The sequence below is a fragment of the Arachis hypogaea genome, chromosome 18 (genome assembly GCF_003086295.3).
Source record: "Arachis hypogaea cultivar Tifrunner chromosome 18, arahy.Tifrunner.gnm2.J5K5, whole genome shotgun sequence".
Lineage (NCBI taxonomy): Eukaryota > Viridiplantae > Streptophyta > Magnoliopsida > Fabales > Fabaceae > Arachis > Arachis hypogaea.
Window position 1 is genome coordinate 58217595 of NC_092053.1, and position 22186 is coordinate 58239780.

Genomic DNA, 22186 nt, shown 5'->3' on the forward strand with positions numbered 1-22186 from the left:
ATAGGAACTTAGTTAATGATTATTATTTTTACATAAAAGTCAATTAGTAATGTGTTTGTGGATAATTGGTGTCTTGAAAGCTGAATTTTAAGTTAGGCATATATATCCACGTTAATTTGACATTTTTGTGCGGCAAAATAAAAGAAGCTGAAGTGGAATGGTATGTTAATAAGTGATGTGGCAATGAGAGGATGATGTAGATGATGCGTTATGGGACATGACTTGAATGAATGCAGGAGATAGATAGATGGATAGATAGAAAGATATAGAAGCAGTGGCAGAGGAGCATAATCTGCAGCAGTAGGATTGGAGCAGAGAGATAGATAGATAGATAGATAGATAATTAAATAGAAAGAATAATTAAATAGAAAGAAAGAAGGATTTTAATTTTATTTATTGAAAAAGCTGTAATCATGCTTGATATAGAAATTTATATGTCAAATAGGTAGCATATACTGATTATCATATGATTAGATCTGATATTTATTATTCTTTTATGTTATAGGTTCTAAGTAAATCAAAGTGGGCTAGTAGAAATATTATAGAATTATCTATTATTATAGAAGATGTTTCTAAAGTTCAAGTTAAGTTATTACCTTTAATAAGGGAGAAGAATGTGATTCTTTCACCTAAGCAGGTATATTTAGAACTAAAATTAAAGAAGTTAAAATAGCATTTGTGATTCATGTTTTGTAATAATCATATTAAGATTAGTTAAAATGATATGTTTTATCTTTAAATAAAGTTGATATTACTTTTCTTTTCTTATTCAGTGAAAATATTGGTATTAGTGTTTTAAAATAGTTTTTTTTTCATGCTCTTTATTCTTCTCTTACTCAAGAAATTTTTGACTTGAAATTAGAGAAAAAGAAGTATAATCAATATAAGGAAAGATTAAAAAAAAAAAAGAAAGTGCTGTGTTAACAATATTGAGATGACAAACTAAAAAATATTTAGATGTTATATTTTAATTTGTTTATTTGTGTTGTTAATATTGATTGATGATGACAAATTAGAGAAGATTTGGATTTTATAATTTTTTGTTTATTTTAGAATTATTTTGTGATAATTTTAGATAATGTTAGAGAAAAGAAATCTAATTTGCTTATCAATTTTTTTTAATATATTTTGTGTTTATTATGAATTTATCTTCAATGTTTTGTGCATTTAAATTAGTGGTAATACCCTTCTAATGTTGTATGTAAAAATAAATAAAGTTACATATTAAAATGTGAAAATAGTAAATAAATACTATAGTTATAAATGTTACAAAAAATCTATGGTTATATTTTTCTTATTGTTAATAAAGAAGATTTTTCGTAACATTTTTTCAATGTTAGCAAAAACCATAAATAGTAACATTTAGTAGAGTGTTGCTATTGAAGATCTATTATAACATTTTTTAAAGTGTTATTATAGATATTTATTGTGATATTTTTTTAAGTGTTACGAAAAATATTTATTATAACATTTCTTTAGGTGTTATCATGAATGGTCTATTATAATATTTTTTATAATATTACTATACAATATTTTTTATAATATTTTTACTAAATATTATTAAATTTTTAAAAAAATATTAATAAAAATTTTTAGTGACATAGAATATATTTAATATTTATTAAAATATTATTAATACACATAAATAATATTTTAATATAATTTGATAATATTTTTTAAATATTAATAAAAATCAAATATATAATAGTGATCATTTCACCACCATTTTGTCAGCCTTAGTGTTTCTATAGATTAGTAGTAGAGATCAGATATATTCCACATTTTTTTGTTGGCAGCAACAAATAATTTAGATTTAAAACTAATATATGTGAAATATGGTAGTGGTACTCCTCCGGTGAGTTTAGAAGCTATATTTAAAGTTGCAATTGATAGGTTCATAAAGAGTACAAAAAACATATGAAAGAAATTTAAGAGTCAGTGTTTATATTAAAATTTGGCTAGTATTTAACTAACTAAAAAAAAGTGAATAATTCTATACTAATAGATATAATTTCATACTATTAAAAATACAGATAACGGGGATTCTGTATCCACCGGAAATCAGGGTCTCCGCAAATATCATCAAAATTTTAAAAAAATTCAAAAATATTTAACATAAAAGAGAAAAATTGAAATATAAAAGATACATTTAACATAATCCAAATCCTAAATTCAGTATTACAAAAGATACATTTAACAAAATCTATCTCTAAATCCAAATTTATCAATTAACAGAATTCAAACCCTAAACCTAAATCTAATTTCACATTAATAGAATTTAAACCATAGCAATTTCATCAATTAAAAAAAAAACATATATTAAAATTAGTGAGCGACGGCAAAATAAAGGCGGATTAGAGACAAAGACGGCGAAACTTTGAGCAGGAAGCAGTTACCACACTGCCTTATATAGTTATATAAACCTGCATCAACCATCAAAAACCACAAAATCTTTCTACAAACTCACCTAAACCTTCATAAAAAAACAGAAGCATATTTAAAAAAGTTAGAACTATATTTGTTTAGAGAAAATAAATTCATTCTAAAAAAAGAAAAATAAAATAAATCTATTTTGAGGGAAAAAAAAGAAATACCTTTATCAAAGATGGAGGTGGCGACGCGACGGAGACGACTGCCTTGCCGAAGATGAAGACGGCGACGACGAAGAACACTTCTGCCAAAGAACACTTCTGAATGACTCACAAAAGTGTTTAAATAAATTCCTAATAGATTAAACTAAAACATATGATAACTAATTAAATCATATTTGATCTTATTGGATTAAGGGCCCGTTTGGAAACTCTAGAATTAGCTTTTTTTAACTTTTGACTTATGAAAAGTAGTAGTATTAATGTCTGGTACAATTTTCAAAACCAAATTGCAACTTTCTAAGAAGCTATTTTGGAGCTTACAGAGAAGTTAAAAAAATGACTTTTATCATAATATTTCTACTTTTCATTACATTTCTATAAAATAAGCACTTTTAGAGTTAAAAATCCAAACACAAAATAACTTATTTATAAGTTACTTTTAAGAGAGTCATTTATTGTTTAAGTTATTTTATCAAAAGGAGCTTAATTAAGTTGGTTACCCAAATTGGGCCTAAATCAGATTTGATTTAAATTTAAAATCCTAAAGATATGATAACCAATTTAAATAAGATGTGATCTTATTAGATTAGATCATATTTGATTTAAATTTAAAACAACTAAAAATACTACTAGATAAAACAAAACCAAAAGATTATAACTCTTAACAATAAATCAAATTTAATTCTAATAAAATAAATTCAAATTTATGTCTTCTCAATGAACTTGAAAGGAATTTTTGGGCTTCTTGTTATCCTCACTTAGCCCAGTGAGTCTTCGAACTGCCGCCATTTTAACAACACTGTTTTTTAGACGAACTCTTAGTCTTCTTAATATCCAAAACTGACATAGTGCAATTCTTCTAGGATTCATATCCTTGAACATGACAAGATTATCATTCTATCTCTTGCCTCTAAAATGACGAAAATGCCCTCCTGAACACGTATCATTCTCTTCCTCTTTAAAAAGATTCGTCCTCGAATCTGCATATATATCAAAAGGAGAAAAATTAGATATACTAAACACAACTGTACCAAAATACTTACTAAGAAAATTATTCTTACTGGAATTGTTGTTGATAATCCCTAACACTTGAAATGGATCATCTTCCCTAACAACAAGTATTGTTTTTCTCAGAATGAGAAGCTCCTCTTTCCTCCAAGGAATCGAAACTCAATTTCCAGGTTTAAAGACCATATTTTAATAGCTCTTTTTTATCCACTGAATTGTGGCTATATCCCTCGTGTGTGCAAGTTTAAACTTTTCAACCTTATTTTCACCATCTAAAATAACACCGTTACTCAAGGACAAAAGCAAAAATTTTAAAATGGTCAAATATTTAAAATCATCAGAGATTCACAAAGATAACAATCAATAGAGTTATAAATTTCAGAGTTATGAGAAAACTCAATCTCTCGCACAGAATTATCTAAAACACTCTTAACATGCAATATATGATAATCTAAACAACTAGCATAAGTTAGCACATAAACAAACTCTTTGGAAAACAACTCAACAATGTGTGTAAAATCTTTAATATTTTGACTTACTATTAAAAATAAGTAAAGAAATGCACAACATATTCGAGAAAGCTTGAGATTTAAGTTCATGCAATAAAATTAAAATAAAGTCCATCAGCAATCCTACATTTATGAGGCCAACAAAAATATATAGATGACATATCTGAGATTTTTTTTATTCCACTATGACACTTGAAATCAATATTCTCATAAATAATAGATATAGAACAAAAATCAAATTTAGTTGTAATAACATTTTCCAAATATTCAAATTCTAACAAGTTAAAAGTAAGAGTAGTGATTAAATCATACCTTTTAGATAATTCATTAGCAATTACATTATCATTATCTTGTTGTATCACATATATATGAAAAATACTTCAGTAACTTAATCCATTTTGCATACTTTTTGTTCAATATCTCTTGAACTATCAAAAGCAAAATATACAACACCTTATCATATGTTGAATACTTGAAACATGTTTCATATAATTGCTCACTAAAGAATGAAAGTGGTTGTCTTTCTTTCTTTTTATCTATAGTAATACCGTCAAAATTATTCACAAAACTTGCAAAACCTTGAAAAAATATCATGGAAACATTAGGCCGTTCATGATTAGTTTCAACATGAAAAAGTAAAGATTTTTTGGAATTTAATGACATTAATGCACTCTTATCTAAGCTATAATTTTTTAAATCTCTCACAAGTGTATTTATTACTCTTAATTTTTTTCACTCATTGACTCCTCTCTTTCATTATTCTCTTATTTTCTCTCAAAACTCTCGCTTTCACTCAAACATTGAATTTTTTCACTCAAACACTTACTCTCTTTCTCAATTTCATCTTCTCTCAAATTCTCTTTTTTCTCTCTTATTTTTTTCAAATTGTTCACATCCAAATGACTCATTTGAGAAATTCTACACCTTTGGTTCCTCAAAATACACATTTCCATCTATAGCATACTCAACAAATTCTTCCATCATAGGATGTGAAAAAGAGTTTAAAGATAGGATTAGAAGAACTCTTTTTATGTCGATCAATAATATTCTTTTTGAAATCTGCAACGTTGAAATTTGTCGTATCCTCAAACTTTGCTCCTTTAGAATCCCATATAGAATTAAAGTCTGAAGAAATTTAAGTTGCCATAAATTGTTACTGTGCCTCCACCTTAATGGTCAGATTAATTAAATCTTCTATTGTTACATAATGGTAAAGTTCGACTTTATCTCCAGATTGAAAATTCAATGGGTCTTATGAGTGTCGCCATTTCAGCACCACTGTTTTATAGACAAATTCTTTGTCTTTTTTATGTCCAAAACTGACATAATGTAATTCTTCTAATATTTAGATCCTTGAACAAAACAAGATTATCGATCTGCCTCTTAACTTTTGAATGCAAAAAATACGCTCATGAACACGTATCACAGTCCTCTTCCATCCGTGTGCTCCTTCCAAAGAAATTTATGCATCATAGTACTAATTTTATTAACGAACCAAGTAGGAAAAGAGTGACCTAAAATGGATAAATAGGAATAAAGGATGTAACTAAATTTTAAGAAAGAGTCTTCGCTCTTTATTCAAAACATATTTCTAACTCTAAAATGTCCAAGACTAAGACCAAAATATCTCCTTAAAACTTGAGTGAACTGAAACGAAGAAACACTAATAACATCTTCTTTCTGCGAGTAGAAACATTTTTGAAGTAAAGAACTTTAGATTTCTCAAGATTAATTTTTACACTAGAAGTCCTACAAGCAGTGTTCATAGTAGTCACAAAAACTTGAACTTAGGTTTTCTTTGCTTTACAAAAAAGAAGCAAATCTTCTATCGATAAATATAAGATGAGAGATTCTCAATCCTCCACGCGAGATAACAACCGAATCGCATATCTTATTTTCCACTTGTTTGCTATAAAAAAAAGCTAACTCCATAATAACACAAATAGATAGAGGGACATTGGTCACCCTGAAATAGACCTCTTTGGGGAGAAAAACTATCCAATTTACTACTATTTCATAGAACTTATAAAGAGAAAGCATAAACACAAGTCATCATGATGAGATTATTTGTGGATTTCAAAAGACCAAACTTAATAAAAAAAAAACTTTTCAAAAATCTCCTATTCATCCTATTATACACATTTTTCAAATCTATTTTAAAGGCTAAAGATCCTTTTCGAAATTCAGTCCTTTTCATAAAATGAAAGATCTCTTGAATAATCATGATATTTTTTGGAGTACCCTTTTTAAGAATAAAGCCTCCTGTAAAGGACTAACGATATAAGTCAAGAAAGTCCTAAGCCATTTCACTAACTCCTTAATTATGTTTATGTATAATAGATTAATTGGTCTGAAATCTTTGATAAAATTTAAAAATTAGCAGAATGAAAGTATGATACTGTATTGAATATCAGACTCTTTCTATTAATTCAAGATACTTCAATCATATTATTGATTTTTTATTTTTCAAAAGGGTAAATCACCAAAAATGCACCCGAATAATTGTCACTAATAAAAATACACTCAAATTTTATTTTTTTACAAAAATGTCTTCAAATAATTTTAAAATACGGCAAAAATTTCCAACATTAAATATATATTCTCAAAAAATATTTTAGAAATTGAATTTCGATGCAATATTTTTTAAGTATGATTAGAAAATTTTTGTCTTAAAGTTTGGTGATTTTTTGTTAAGTATATATTGTTTTTGTGATTTTTTTTGTCAACAACCAATAATACTTTCAAAAAATCATAAAAAAGAATATACTTAGTAAAAAATCACCAAATTTTAAGAAGATAAATATCTTAGTTTTATAATTATTCTTGCAAAAATCGCATCAAAATTTAATTTATAAAGCATTTTTTGAGAAATACATATTTAATATTGGATATTTTTACTGTATTTTTAAATTATTTAAGAGTATTTAAGAGTATATTTTTGTCAATAATAAAATCATTTGAGTATATTTTTAGTAATTTATCCTTTTAAAAAAAATATTTTTGAATTGTTTTAGAATTTGGACAATAAATTTATTGGATAATATATACCGATGGATTCATATATGTGGGTACATATAGGAACAGATCCCTATATGTTGGTGTGAGACGTTTGCCCATTGAACTTTTGAAAAAAAAAAAAATATATATATATATATATATATATATATATATATATATTATGTATATAATACTTTTATTGTAGTAATCTATTTGCTTTTACACTTAAATTTTTTTATTTGTTAGAAAAATTTATGGTATTAAATAATAATACAATTATAAAAGGTTGTATTATATAAATTTGAAAAAAATCTACTCAAATAAAAAATAAATAAATAATCATACTAATAATAATAATATTTTTTTGATTATTTAATAAAAAAAGAGACATTTGATTATTTATACCTATATATAAAGAGTATTGTGTTGTTTGATTTTAGTTTTAGTTTTTTCATAATTTTTTGTTTGTCTCTCATATAATTATAGTGGAGAATCAAAGTTGATTAATTGAATTATATCTTTTATAGATTATTTAACTGTTAAACTAGCTATAATTTTAAATGGAATTAAAAAAAAAATATGTGAGAAGAGATATTGTCATATTGAATAATAAAACATCACATTTGACAAAACAATTAAGAAAAAATTAAGAGAATTTATTCTTATTAAGTTATATATTAGCTAATAAACTCAAAATAGTTAAATTTGTCGAATATGCAAGAGTAGATACTTTCTTAAATACTGAAACAAAATAAAATTTAAATTTAAAAAATAATCGAAAGAAAGCCTTGCAAATAAAATAAACATTAATTAAAAAAAAAAAAAAGGAAACAAGTTATAGAAGAAAAGCACCAAACGAAGTCAGCGAATCCTTAAGGGTGAGGTCACAACGGATTTAGTCTCCTCTAACTGGTGTTGTCTCTTCCTAATAATCACCCCTGTGAAAGTGACACTTTCAACATTATAAACTTTGCATTATGTTCATATGTGTTTGACATTACACTTAATACAAGCTTTTCTCACCTAAACAAAAATGATTTTTTAATAGCATTCAAATCAAGGGAAGAGAAAGATGATGATCTATGTGTCAAATATCCCTGTTAATAAACTAATTCTTTTTATTGTTATTGCTAGGATAAAAATATTAAAAGACAATATTATAGTTGAAAAAGAAGAATGTTAGCTAGAGACGATTAGAATTAATTATTATTTGTCATTAATGACTAAAAATAATGACTAAAAATAATAAATTTTGATAATTTTTTAATATTTTTTTTAATCGAATTAATGTTCTTCTAAGTGCTAATATGCTAGCTTTGCCACCTCTGCCTAATAAAATAATTTAGAAATATATAATATATTAACAGTTTTCTTTTGGTAGAGATATCTTAAACTACGACTATCTATGATATTGTCTGAATTAATAAAATTAATAAGTATTACATCAGATTAGCCCATTAGTTATTTTAGATAAATGATATCCATTTTTTACTATAATCACACAATTATAATAATAATGATGAAAGTACTTAATCAGCTTCTGGATCATCATATAAACGACCTCCATTGTTTATTTTCGGCTGCTACCACTAATCCACTATTATGAACTATGGCCAGATAATTGCGTCAAAGATGTATTATCTGCCATAAAAGGAAATTAGCTTTATTAATTTGTTTTTTGATCAATTATTGTGTTGGTTGCATGGAAGATCCCAAAAAGAATTATTATAGTATATACACTTTTTTACTCAATAAAATATTTTAACATAACCCGATTATAGCAACTACTTCTTCAAGAATATTTGGATTATAGCCAGCTCCACATATATATTCATAAGCGCTTGATAATTTTCATTAATTAAACTGGTTTTTAGGCTTAAGTTAGTTTAATTTAATTCTAATAAGTAACATGAAAATATATTATATGTGTATTATTAGTTAGGCCAGCCATAGGTAAATATTTAATAATTTTGTAAACCCTAAAGGTAACTCAAATAATGCGAGTTGGCAAACACTTAACCACATGGTTTTAAATAATGTCTCTGATACATATGAGAAATATTTTGTGAATTTTTTTTCATATATATATATGATTGAAGTTGTCACACTACAAGAAAAACACCCATTCAGGTACACTTGAAAAGTGTAGCCAAATGTGAAAAAAAATGATGCCTTAGGCTACGGCTACGCTTTTTGGACTACGGCTACGCTTTTTGAGGTGATTCCTATTCGGCCGTTGCCTATTCTCAAAGGCTACGCTTTTCTGCACCAAGGGCTACGCTTTTGGCGTTTAGGAATAGGCTACGCTTTTCAAGTGATGCTGTTCAGGACCAAAGGCTACGCTTTTCAGCTTTCATTCTTCCAAAATAGGCTACGCTTTTTAACGCTACTGCATCACTTGTAAAGCGTAGCCACATTGTATACCATGGCTACTTTTTATAAGCGTAGCCTTAGGTTCTTCTTTTTTTTTTTTATATATACTATAGCTACTGTATATAAGTGTAGCCTTAGGTCTCGATTTTTTTTGTATACTAGAACTACTGTATATAAGTGTAGCCTTAGGTCTTGTTTTTTTTCTGTATATATATATATATATATATATATCTAATAATTATCAATACAACATAATAGTTAATATGATTACATGTATAATAATTCTATATTTTTATTTAAATGAGTTGAATATTATAAAATAAAAATAAATACATGATTATACTAAATAATTTCTTTAAATAATATCAAAATAACCATAATATCACTTAAAATTTACTACTAATAATATCAAAGCTGACACTTCTGTTTCTGACTTTGAAAGTAGAGAACTTAAAATGAATATACAAATATACAAGCGAAACAAATTTGCAGCACATGACAAGTATTTACAATTTTTTTTGAATTCCGGAGACAAGTCATCACAATTTGAAGACCAGCATCACCAAATGTATCTGCACTACTACTTCCAAATGATATACCAGCGGCATTGTGCTCCTTTTTTGCCTTCCGAATATGCAAAGCTTCAAGATGGCTATGAAGTATTTTATTCTGAAGGAGGTTGATGACATCAATCACACAAGTAATTTGAAAGAAACCAATGCAATAAAATATAAATAATAAAAACAGTTCACACTATGTGGGCTTGCCACAAGGAAGAAACAATGTTACTGCCTGCTATCAAATACAGTTTATGGATATGCTGTTTAAATTGCATTACAATGTGACCCATTATTTCTTTTATATTTTGAGTTGAAGATAAAGAGAAAATACAGAGTTAGGAGGAAGAGGTCATTCAATCACCGACAGTGGCGCAGACTGCACATTGACAGTGATTAACTAGACTTGCTAACTGTAACTGATATTAGGTTGCAAACTGCAACCAACACTCACCAAAGATACCAAATAAATTAACAGTCCTGTAAATAATGAATTCCTCATATACACATCAATGGACCATAATTTTTTAATGTGTTGGGTAGACAACAGTTTAATACTAGACAATAAGAGCAAGTTAGGACACAATAATTCAACAAGAACACTAAAGGATAACTGAATAAGGCATCAGTTAAACTAAATGGGTGAAAAGAAAACCTGCTCATTTATTTCATCATATTTCTTCTCAGCGTCATATCTTGCCTTCTCAAGCAATTTCTTCTACTCTTCCCACTTAGCCTTCAGTTGACTCTGCAAAACACATGCAAACAGGGTGAATTATCGGTACATCTATCCAAAAAATTAAACAAACCAAAATTCCAGTAAATGGGAAAGAATATATAAAGTAAGTAGACAAAGTGTAAAACAAACTGACAAATGCAACAGTAAACCACGTGGCTTATAGGAAAATCCCAGTGCAAGAAGAAATGAAAAATCCAACTGAACTAGCACTATCAAAGAATCACTAGACACACTGCAAGTTTCACACTGCTAGTATAGCATGAACAAAAACAGCATCCACTTCACCCTGTCATCATAGTTACACATTTACACAATCAAGCCCATAATATCCAAATAACCAATCACATGAAAAAGAAGTTAGCTCTTTTCATTGCCTTGGACACTGCATTATTTAGATGGCATTTGAAATACTAACATCAGAAATATCAGAAAATACTTCTCCAAAAAGACTTTGTACAACAGCAACAAAGGCATACCTTGGGATAACTGGAGCAAGAACAAGTGCAGGATTTTGGGAGAATGCAGCAGTTTCCGAAGCTGCAGCTACCTTGGCAGTATTTTGATTCAAGACAAGAGCTACTGAAATAGCTCCTCCTCCTCCATTCAGGACAGTACAAAATGTTGTGATAACAAAGCAGCATCTTTTGATCAGTTATTGCAGGTTAAAGATAATAGGAATAATAACTACATCACTGCCGAGCTTCATAGTATTTTGTTTCCTTTTAATAAACTAAATAGTGCTAATAAGGGAAAAAAATTGCTAACATTTCCTATCATTTTATATTAACTTTGCCTATTAAAGTAGTTTTCTGTGCAGAAACATTAGACTTGCTTACCGGTCTTTGTATAATTAATGAGTTGTACAGTAACTTCAGTTTGGTTGTCAATCGCTTGTCTGATTTTTTTTCACAGTTGCTGAATCTGTTTCAAGTCCTTGAAGAAATCTGAATGACCAAGGAGTATCCAAGTTAAAGATAAACTTGACATAGATAATTTCCAGTTAAATCAACCTCTCGAATGAAATTTTATAATATTCTAAGATAAAATGCAGAATTTTGTGGAAGTGTGGAATATATATGAGGTGTGAATCAACAAAGTGTCAATATAATCAGAAAAGGAAGTTCACCTATGTTTCCATTTCTGTTGTTATTGAACATAGATCAAATTTGATATCTGCCTTTTGCATGTACAAAGCAAATGCTTGCAAGTTATGGATATCTGTCATTATGATATGCTGAACTCCAGGATATTGAACCTATTATATACAAAAGAAATCATAATTGAAAAGTTCACTCCCTCTCAATTACAAACACAACATTTTGCAATCTTGATGTTAATATTCTCATCCCAACTATAAGCAGCGTATTGTAACACTGTCATACCAGAATTATTTACCAATTCAAGATCATTTTCTGAAATCAATTCCACTAAATACTCCACAAGACCAGTAGATACAAGGAATATAGGATAACTTGATGTAACATTTGTACCTCAGAAGATGAAGAATTGAAGACCCAACCTCCTTCATCAGTATCTAGAGATGCCAGATTACCGTCTTTATTCAGAACAGGCAAACCATGTCCTATTATACAATAAAGGGGTCAACTTATGATAAGAACAAATAACAAAAGTTTTTTTAATTTTTGGACAGAAATTGCAATAAATTGAAATAGCAAAAAATTGTTGTAACGCATAAGAACATCAGTAGAAATGGAAATTAAGAAGAGAAGAAAAAAAGAATGAAAAATCAAAGGAAAAAATTAATCAAGAAAAAAATTATGGCCTGCTAATCTCTGTTGGGATGCAAAAGATTCCTAATGAACTGAGCCAGCAACTGAAGATAAGAACAAACCTGAATTTTCTGACGTGCTTCCTTGTGCACTTGAAACTGGATTTGGTCCCTCCATATATAATATTTGACATACCTCTAAACAAAAGATAAAGTAAGAGGTAAGACATAAAACAAGAAGAAGCAAGAGTATAATACTCCAGAATCCCCCATTTTCGGCCAAACTAGCACATAGCAAAGCTGACCTTACAATCTGACTGGGCAGAACAAGTCCTTTTCCATCAACACATCATTTCTCATTATAGTAATTCATTGACTCCTCAGCAGTTGGAAAGAACTGCAGCACATTTAATTTGCCAAATCTAAGTAAAACTGAGCAGCATAAAGAGAAAGATGGAGTAAATGTAAAGCAGGTTCATTAAATTTAGAAGAAAATGTTTAGATACTACTCACCTTTAAGAATATGAAATCCATTTTCAAAATACTGTATAGAATCTTCACATGTAAAAAATAAAACCCTTTCAATTGCAGGAATTCTAAGCTGCAATCTCATTCTTGTAAACTCATCCCTTTGCCTTTCCTAAACACGGCAGCTGAATAGGCAATCAATTAAAACTAGAACCTTAATCATCAGCAATAAATTCTAATCATAAGAGTTGAATCCCAAATCAAATTCAAATAGAAATCGCAATCACAGATTTTTGAAGTCAAACAGGACGCAAGAACATAAATAGCAAGAGAGATAGAGAGAGACCTGGTGACCGGAGAGCTGGTGAACTGCAGTCCGGCAAACATCTCTGGCTTTCTTGAAAGGTCAAAATTGGCCATAAGAATTAAGAACGTAAAGCAAACAAAACCTTTTTTTTTTCAAACTCTGCAACCAAGATTACGGGCACTGATGTTACAATTTTATAGCCCTTTACAACAATTACAGCAGCATCAACTGCAAATTTTACTGCAGCTAGAATTGCAACCACAAATCCAAACCATGATGGGACAAATAAACTTTTTCTTCAACAAACTATTTAATTTTGTAACAAATTAATTAAATTCATAAATTTAGAAGCAATCCTCCAGCACCATTGATTACCCTAAACACAGAATTGGGTATTGGATGGAATCAAAACTATTCAAGTGTTTAGAAAATTTTCGTGATCAAATGGTAAAAAAGAATGTCTTGGCCTCAGATGCCGTGAACAAAACACCAAACAAATTACTCGAATCTAATTAACTAAATACAGTTCAATACAAATGTCACCTGGAAAATAAATAAACATCTTAAAATGTCACCCAAACCAAATACGATTTTAGCTCAAAAATGGCATATCTGGCTCATGCGTTACTCTCAAATTTCAACATTCTAATTGAAATACAAGAAATAAACAAGACCATAGTTGTTGTGTTTGTGATTACAAAGCTGTTAGTTACTCATATTATTAATGTATAAATAGGAGTGCAAGTCTTGTATGTAAAACACAATCAATAATATTGCTACTTGATGTATTTTTCATTTCATTCATGTAATGGCAGTGAAACAATTAACAACATGAAATAAGTAAACTACTCTAGAAAAATGAATAATAGTCCCCATTAGTACTTGATTTTTGTTTATTGGAACATTATCATTTACCACTACAAAGTAAACTGTGTTGATTAAGAAGGCAACAATCATTCACAGATCCAAGAATCAAACAGCTGACTGGTCAATAAATACATTATGTAGCCTAACTTATTTGAGCATAAGCATACTCAATGGAAAGGTTACTTAGATATAAAACTACTGCCATTTAATCAAAGGATAAACACAATAAGTTACAGCAACCAAAGTTTAGAGAAATTCAAGAGCATGAGATCTAGAAATATAGCTAAGTACAAGATTTAAAATAATATCATAGTGCAGAAACATATTCTAACAAAAATATACCTATTTAATCCCAAATGCACCTTCAGAAAGGGAACTACACCTGCCCAATTGTCTTATATAATTTTAGCACCCAGTTCCCTCAAATTGTTATCCAGAATCAGTGGATCCTTACTCCTTAGAAACCCCATAGCATAAGCACTGAAACTTCTAATGTGGAACAAATGTATTACATGTAAAGTTAAAGACTCCCATTTTGAAAAAATAAACCTTTTTATGCCTTCCAAGCAAATAAATTTAAAAATGTCTTCATTTTTACTAAGTGTAATTGAAAGACAAAACAAATATACGCAAAATCAGGAACAAACACAATGTTCTGGTCTTCTTTTAAATCAAATTTCTATTATGATTAGAAGAAAGAGACAAAACACACATACCTGCAAGGCTGTAGCTGTCTCCAATGCAACAGTAGGGTTGATTGCCTTACTTCATTTAACAAACTCTAAGACACGATCAATACTCTCTGTCAAAACCTGCGAGTAACAAAAATTCCAAAGATAAAACAATGAAAACAATAATCTTCTGCATTGGAAAGTTTGATTTCTGTTGATCTAGCGTTTCACAGTTCAAGGTTTATTTTATTTGTTAAAAATGGAAGTTCATACCCTGTCTCTTTACAAGAATTTGTTTCTTTAAAAGATTTTATGAGAATACTTGTTTCAGAATCCTTTAAAATCTTTTTGTTTTTTTTATATAAAAAGAGTAATCATCTCAAACAATTTCCTTACTTGGTTTTCATAATTTATTAGTAGGCAAGACAAATCCAGTTCAATCTTTGTTTTAGCAACTTCAATTTAGACAATAAATATTAACAGCTCTAATTATTTTGCACCAAAAATCATACAGAAGCAAACCTCCGTAAGTGGACCTTCAGGAGCAGACAAACCATAAAATTTTAGCAACAAGTCACAGTAAACCCTGCAGTGCAACACTAACAGAATGAAACCCCCAAATTCACTAGTTCTACTGCACCGCAACATTAGCATGCATGTTCATCAATTCACGAGTTCACAGGATTTTGTACCAAACCCCCAAATTGCAACCCTAAAATCGGAATCCTACCCTCTCAGATTTTAGAAACCAAATGAAGGTGAATACATACCTTCTTGACGATGGTGAGCGACTGATGAGAGGCTTTCAGTTGAGGCAGAGTCTTCCTGATGTGAGCGCGCAGCAAAGACAAGCAACAATGAAGATGAGTGACGGCGTGGTGAGTGGTGAGTGATGAAGATGAGTGAGTGGTGGCGACAGTGAGGGTTGTGCGTGACAGGGTTGGCGAAGGTGAGAAGCGCAAAGATGACGATGGTGAGGGCGAACAGGAGTGAATTTCTTGTAGTGAGTGGTGATGAGTACGGGTTTCTTCGCGATGCTGCAGTGAGAGGGTTTTTTCGCGATGCTGCAGTGAGAGGGTTTCTGCGCGATGGTGAGTGTGGTGAGAGGGTTTCTTCACGGGTCAGTGCAAGGATGACTGGATGAGGGGCTTTGGAGGGGAGTGATGACCTAGGAGGGAATTGACAAAATTTTTGCTAAGTGTAGGTTTCCTTTCGCGTAAAAGAGGAAAAAAAGTTACCAAGTGATAAGTATATACATTAGGCATCACTTTTTAAGTGCACCCAAAACTTAAAAAATAGGCTACTCTTTAAAAGTGTCTCCTTTGATACGAAAAGTGAACCTATAGATATCAACCTACGGCTACGCTTTATAAGTGATTTCTATAATACTTAAGGCTACGCTTTTTAAATGATGCCGCATTTGTGTATCCTTTTCTCTTATAAAAAGGCAACACGGAGAAAAGCGTAGCCTATTCTATGAATAGGCTACGCTTTTCAAATGTAGCTTAAAAAAAGTGTGGCTGAATGGGTATTTTTCTTGTAGTGTCATATTTATCATCCTTAAATAATATGTATGTGAAATATATAGAAAAAACTGTGTGAACTTAACATATGAGCCAAAAGAGTATTGTTCATACCCTGACCCAACACTAAGGCCTAGGTCCAAACGAAAAGACCCAGTTCAAAGGATTGAGCCTCACTCCACACCGACCTTTCCCTAAAGAAGTCGGTTCTCACCACGACTTGCTCTAAAGAAGTCGGGGACGAAGATTAGCTGGCAGATAAACACTCACTCAAATGAGTAACTGCCCCTAAGATCTCTCAACCCACTTCCAAGAGCCATATCCCAACTTCCCTAAGATAAAGGGACGGTTATCCACCTTAAAAGGTGGAACTACTTCAGCGGTGGTTATTGGCTCACCACTATAAATACACCGACACCCCTCAGGTATCTCTAAGTCCCAATACTCTCTAGACCTGCTTACGCCCTTGCTGACTTAGGCATCAGAGTGTCTTTGCAGGTACCACCCCCATTCACTCGTATTCACAAGTCGGACGGAGGCCCTGAAGACGTGAATCCGTCCGAAGGCTTCCCTCTATAGACGATTGGGCCAACCCAGCGAGTCCAACCCAATAATCTCCAGTTACCCATCGTAACATTGGTGCCGTTGCTGGGGACCCGAGAGATCAACCAGTTATGGCGGACAAATCACCGGAAGATGGTCATACGGCGTCTGATTCCGAGCAGAAAAACCTGGACACCGGAAACAACGACGCGAACCCAACTCCTCACCCGGAGGCCAACGATCAACATCGAGAAGGCACCTCTGGGTTTAAAAATCCAAAGGTAAACTCTTCGGATGGACGAGAGTCAGGAAAGGAAGGGCCACCCCACGCAACCAAGCTAATAGGGCTGGTCCATGGCCACCAAGGTCGTCTGGAACAGTTGGAACATGAGTTAGAACGACAACGAGAGGCGGAGCAAAATCTCAGGGAAGAGATAGAGCAACGAAAAGAGTTAGAGGAAAAACTCTTAAGACTAGAATCTTCTCTGAGAAGTTGGAACTCCCGTGGCGATCGAGAAGAGTCGCCCCTGGGAGGAGAAGATCCGTTTAGTGAGGACATCACGAGGGCAAAAGTTCCAAAAAACTTCAAAAGCCTGATATGAACCTCTATGACGGAACCACAGATCCGAAGCATCACTTAAGCAATTTCAAAAGTCGGATGTATCTGGCTGATGCTTCTGATGCAATTCGCTGCAAAGCCTTTCCGACTACCTTGTCAAAAGCGGCGATGAAGTGGTTCGACAGCCTCCTGCCGAGGTCAGTCACCAGCTTTGAAGACCTCTTGAGAAAATTCTTGATGAGGTTCTCCATCCAAAAGGATAAAGTAAAACATGCGCCGAGCCTCCTGGGAATAAAGCAGGAGGTCGGAGAACCTTTGCAGGACTATATATAAAGGTTCAATAAAGCATGTTTAGAGATTCAGGACCTGCCCACCGAAGCTGTCATCATGGGGTTAGTGAATGGACTTAGAGAAGGTCCCTTCTCACAGTCCATATCAAAAAGGCACCCCACCTCCCTGAGCGATGTACAGGAAAGAGCAGAAAAGTACATCAACATGGAGGAAAATGCCAGACTACGAGAGTCGAGTTAGCGACCTGGGCATTCCCACTCTGCAAAAGAGAAGGAAAGAGAGCCCAAGAAGAAAGAAGAACTCGGTCTCGACAGGCCAAGGAAATATCACTCTTATACTCCTCTAAAGGTTTCCATGGTGGATGTATACAGAGAGATCTGCAACACTGAAAGGCTGCCACCTCCCAGGCCCATTAAAAATAAAAAGGGAGGAAGTCGTGGCAATTACTGTGAGTACCATAAGATCTATGGTCATTCAACGAATGATTGCTACGACCTCAAAAATGTGATAGAAAAGCTGGCCAGAGAAGGTCGGCTTGATAGATATCTCATGGAAAGATCAGATAATCATGGGAAGAGAAAGCGAGAGGACGGGGACAGGAGAGACCCACCACCACAAACTCCCGAGAGACATATACATATGATCTCGGGAGGATTCGCGGGTGGAGGACTCACCAAGTCCTCTCGCAAGAGACACCTCAAGCGGGTTTACCAGGTCGGGAGTGAATCATCCGACCTCCCCACAATCTCGTTCACAAAGGAGGATGGGCAAGGAATAATCCCTGGACATGATGATCCAGTGGTAATAACCCTGATCCTAGCCAACGCCCACCTCCACAGAACTCTAGTAGACCAAGGGAGTTCGGCAGATATCCTTTTCAAGCCTGCATTCGACAACCTAGGGGTGGATGAAAAGGAGTTAAGAGCCTACCCCGATACCTTATATGGATTAGGAGACACGCTGATAAAACCACTGGGATTTCTACCCCTCCACACGACCTTCGGAAAGGGGGAAAAGTCCAAAACTCTGAGCATAGATTTCATAGTCCTCGACGTGGGGTCAGCATATAATGCCTTGATTGGCAGAGCTACCATAAATCGACTCGGAGCGGTGGTGTCTACCCTGCACCTTTGCATGAAATTCCCGACATTTGCGGGGATAGCAACGGTGCGAGGAGATCAGAAGCTGGCAAGAAAATGCTACAATGAAAGCCTGAACCTGAGAGAAAAAGGCAAGGAAGTCCACACCATAGAGCTCGGTGGCACAAGAACCAAAGAAGAGCTACGCCCCCAACCAGGAGGAAAAATTGAAGAAATACAGGTCGGTGAAGAGGAAGGAAAAAATACCAACATAGGAGCCAACCTGGAAGAAAGCTTAAAACAAAAGTTGACAAAGCTCCTAAAAGAAAATTCCGACCTCTTCGCCTGGAAAGCTTCCGACATGCCAGGGATAGACCCCGAGCTCATGTCCCACAGGCTCTCTGTACACCCAGGGTCTCGACCTGTACAGCAGCAAAGGCGTAAGCTCGGCCCAGAACGAGCTCAAGCGGTGGAAGAGCAGGTACAAGCACTCCTAGAGGCCGGCTTCATCAGAGAAGTCAAGTATCCAACATGGCTTGCAAATCTGGTGCTAGTCAAGAAACAAAACGGCAAGTGGAGGATGTGCGTCGACTACACCGATCTGAATAAGGCATGTCCCAAGGACCCATATCCGCTCCCAAGCATTGATACTCTAGTGGACTCCAGCTCAGGATATCAATACTTGTCATTTATGGATGCCTACTCGGGATACAACCAGATCCCGATGTACAAACCAGACCAGGAAAAGACATCGTTCATCACACCTAGAGCAAATTATTGCTACGTGGTCATGCCTTTTGGATTAAAAAACGCAGGGGCCACGTACCGAAGGCTGATGAACAAGGTGTTCGCTTCCCACCTCGGGCACTTAATGGAGGTCTACGTAGACGACATGCTGGTAAAAACCCGGGAAGAGGCCGACCTTTTTACGGACCTCACGCAAGTTTTCAACACCATAAGGGCGCATGGGATGAGACTAAATCCCGCAAAATGCACCTTCGCGGTGGAAGCTGGAAAATTCCTAGGATTTATGCTAACCCAAAGAGGGATCGAGGCAAATCCTGACAAGTGCAAAGCTATCCTAGAAATGAAAAGCCCGACTTGCTTGAGAGAAGTCCAACAATTAAATAGCCGACTTGCAGCCCTTTCTAGGTTCTTGACAGGGTCAGCATTAAGGTCCCTTCCACTGTTCTCTCTGCTGAGAAAAGGATGCCAGTTCGAGTGGACTCCAGAATGCAAAGAAGCATTCCAAGAGTTTAAAAAGTTCTTGAGCCAACCTCCAATCCTCATGCGACCTCTAGTGGGGGAAGAGCTTGTCCTATATTTGTCTGTAGCCGACAAAGTTGTCGCATCGGCCCTAATACGAGAGGATGAGGTTGGACAGCATCCAGTATATTTCACCAGCAAAGTTCTACAGGGTTCCGAGCTAAGGTACCGCAAGCTAGAGAAGTTTGCGTACTCCTTAGTAATAGCCTCGCGGAGGTTAAGGCCCTACTTCCAAGCCCACACAATAAGAGTCCGAACGAACCAACCCATGAAGCAAATCCTCCAAAAGGCGGATGTTGCAGGGAGAATGGTTCAGTGGGCGATAGAGCTCTCCGAGTTCGACTTAAAGTACGAAACTCGGACAGCGGTAAAAGCCCAATGCCTCACCGACTTTATAGCGGAATATGCATGAGATCAAGAGGAGAAGCCGACTACATGGGAACTATACGTAGATGGATCCTCAAACAAAACAGGAAGCGGTGCAGGCATAATACTAGCCAATGAAGGAGGAACACAGATAGAAGTTTCCCTCAAATTTGAATTTCCAGCTTCAAACAATCAGGCAGAATATAAAGCCCTGATTGTAGGATTAAAGCTAGCAGAAGAGGTCGGTGCAACCCAGGTACTGATATTTAGCGATTCCCAAGTAGTGACCTCCCAAATAAATGGAGAGTATCAGGCTAAAGACCCGAATATGAAAAGATACTTGGAAAAAACTCTGGAGCATCTCGGGCGCTTTGTAGAAACTGAGATCAGACACATAACTCGGGACCTGAATAGCAGAGTAGACGCCCTCTCCAAGTTAGCCAATACCAAACTAGGAGGGAATAATAGAAGCTTGATCCAAGAAACTCTCCAAGAACCCTCTGTGATGAAAACAGAGGACAAGTAGGAAGTCCTTGAAGTAACCGGGTTAAACCTCGGATAGATGAACCCCTTGGTCGAATACCTAAAATTCGACATCCTCCCCAAAGAGGAAAAAAAGGCCAAGAAAATCCGGAGGGAAGCACAATACTACACTTTGGTGAAAAATACCCTCTATAAAAGAGGAATATCAACACCATTGCTAAAGTGCGTACCGACCTCAAGGACAATTGAAGTACTAGAAGAGGTTCATAATGGGATCTGCGGAAACCACCTCGGAGCCAGGTCGCTAGCAAGAAAAGTAATCCGAGCTGGGTTCTATTGGCCAACTTTGCAGAAGGATGCCACAGAATTTGTGAAAAGATGCCAACCATGCCAGATGCACACAAGGAGGCCACTCAGATAAACACGCCTAAAACGTCTTTTTTTAAAGATGTCTTTATGTTGTGTTTTAATTGGTTTTGGTATAATTTATTCGGTGTACCTCATCACATATTATTAAATTCCTCAAAAGATTTTCTTTCCAAAAACAATAAAAAATATTTAATTTGGACTAAAACAAAAAAGGTAATAGATTAACTATTAGATTTTTTTTAAAAGATTATTTACATAAAAAAATATATCACATTCATCAAAATATATATATATATATAACAATTAATTAATTATTTTATACATATAAGCTCTTAAAAAATTTTATAAATAAAAAAATAATTAATTTTTATTCGTATAATATATAAAATAATTACTATATTATTATTATATTATAGATTAAAATTTACTAATTTAAATTTTGTTTTTATTTTTAATATAAGCATTAAAAATAAATAATTTTTTTATAACAAGATATATTGTAATAAAATATATATAATATTAATTAGTTTTTAAAAAATTCTGAAAAGATAGTTTTTTTTAATAAAGTGTTATTAAAAAATTAACATTATAAAAACTAATTTCAACCAATATGATATAATATGATATAATAGGTTATTAAATATATTTAATACAAAATACATTGAATATAAATTTTTATTGAGTTTAAATTTTAAATAATTTTTAATTAAATTTCGAATATTTTTATTTTAAAGAGTTAGAATATTTTAACATCATTTTTTTCGTATCTTTTTAATTGAGTCTTTGATTTTTTAAATTATAAACCTTATTTATAATTAAGAGTAATGTTTTAACACCACCAATTAGTCACACATATAAAAATACAAGAACAATTCTATTGTCATAATTATA

At 32.9% G+C, this 22186-nt stretch overlaps 2 long non-coding RNA genes across 2 annotated transcripts; both read right to left on the reverse strand.

Annotated features, from left to right (window-relative positions):
• Positions 1-9972: 9972 nt before the first annotated feature.
• On the reverse strand, positions 9973-11718 carry LOC112771878 (uncharacterized). Its single transcript, XR_003815651.2, has 3 exons — positions 11251-11718; positions 10691-10783; positions 9973-10147 (listed from the first exon to the last, which is right to left on the reverse strand). It is a non-coding gene; the product is annotated as an uncharacterized lncRNA (long non-coding RNA).
• Positions 11719-12222: 504 nt separating this feature from the next.
• LOC140181619 (uncharacterized) lies at positions 12223-13302 on the reverse strand. The gene is made up of 3 exons (XR_011876593.1): positions 13017-13302; positions 12809-12900; positions 12223-12701 (listed from the first exon to the last, which is right to left on the reverse strand). It is a non-coding gene; the product is annotated as an uncharacterized lncRNA (long non-coding RNA).
• Positions 13303-22186: the final 8884 nt, after the last annotated feature.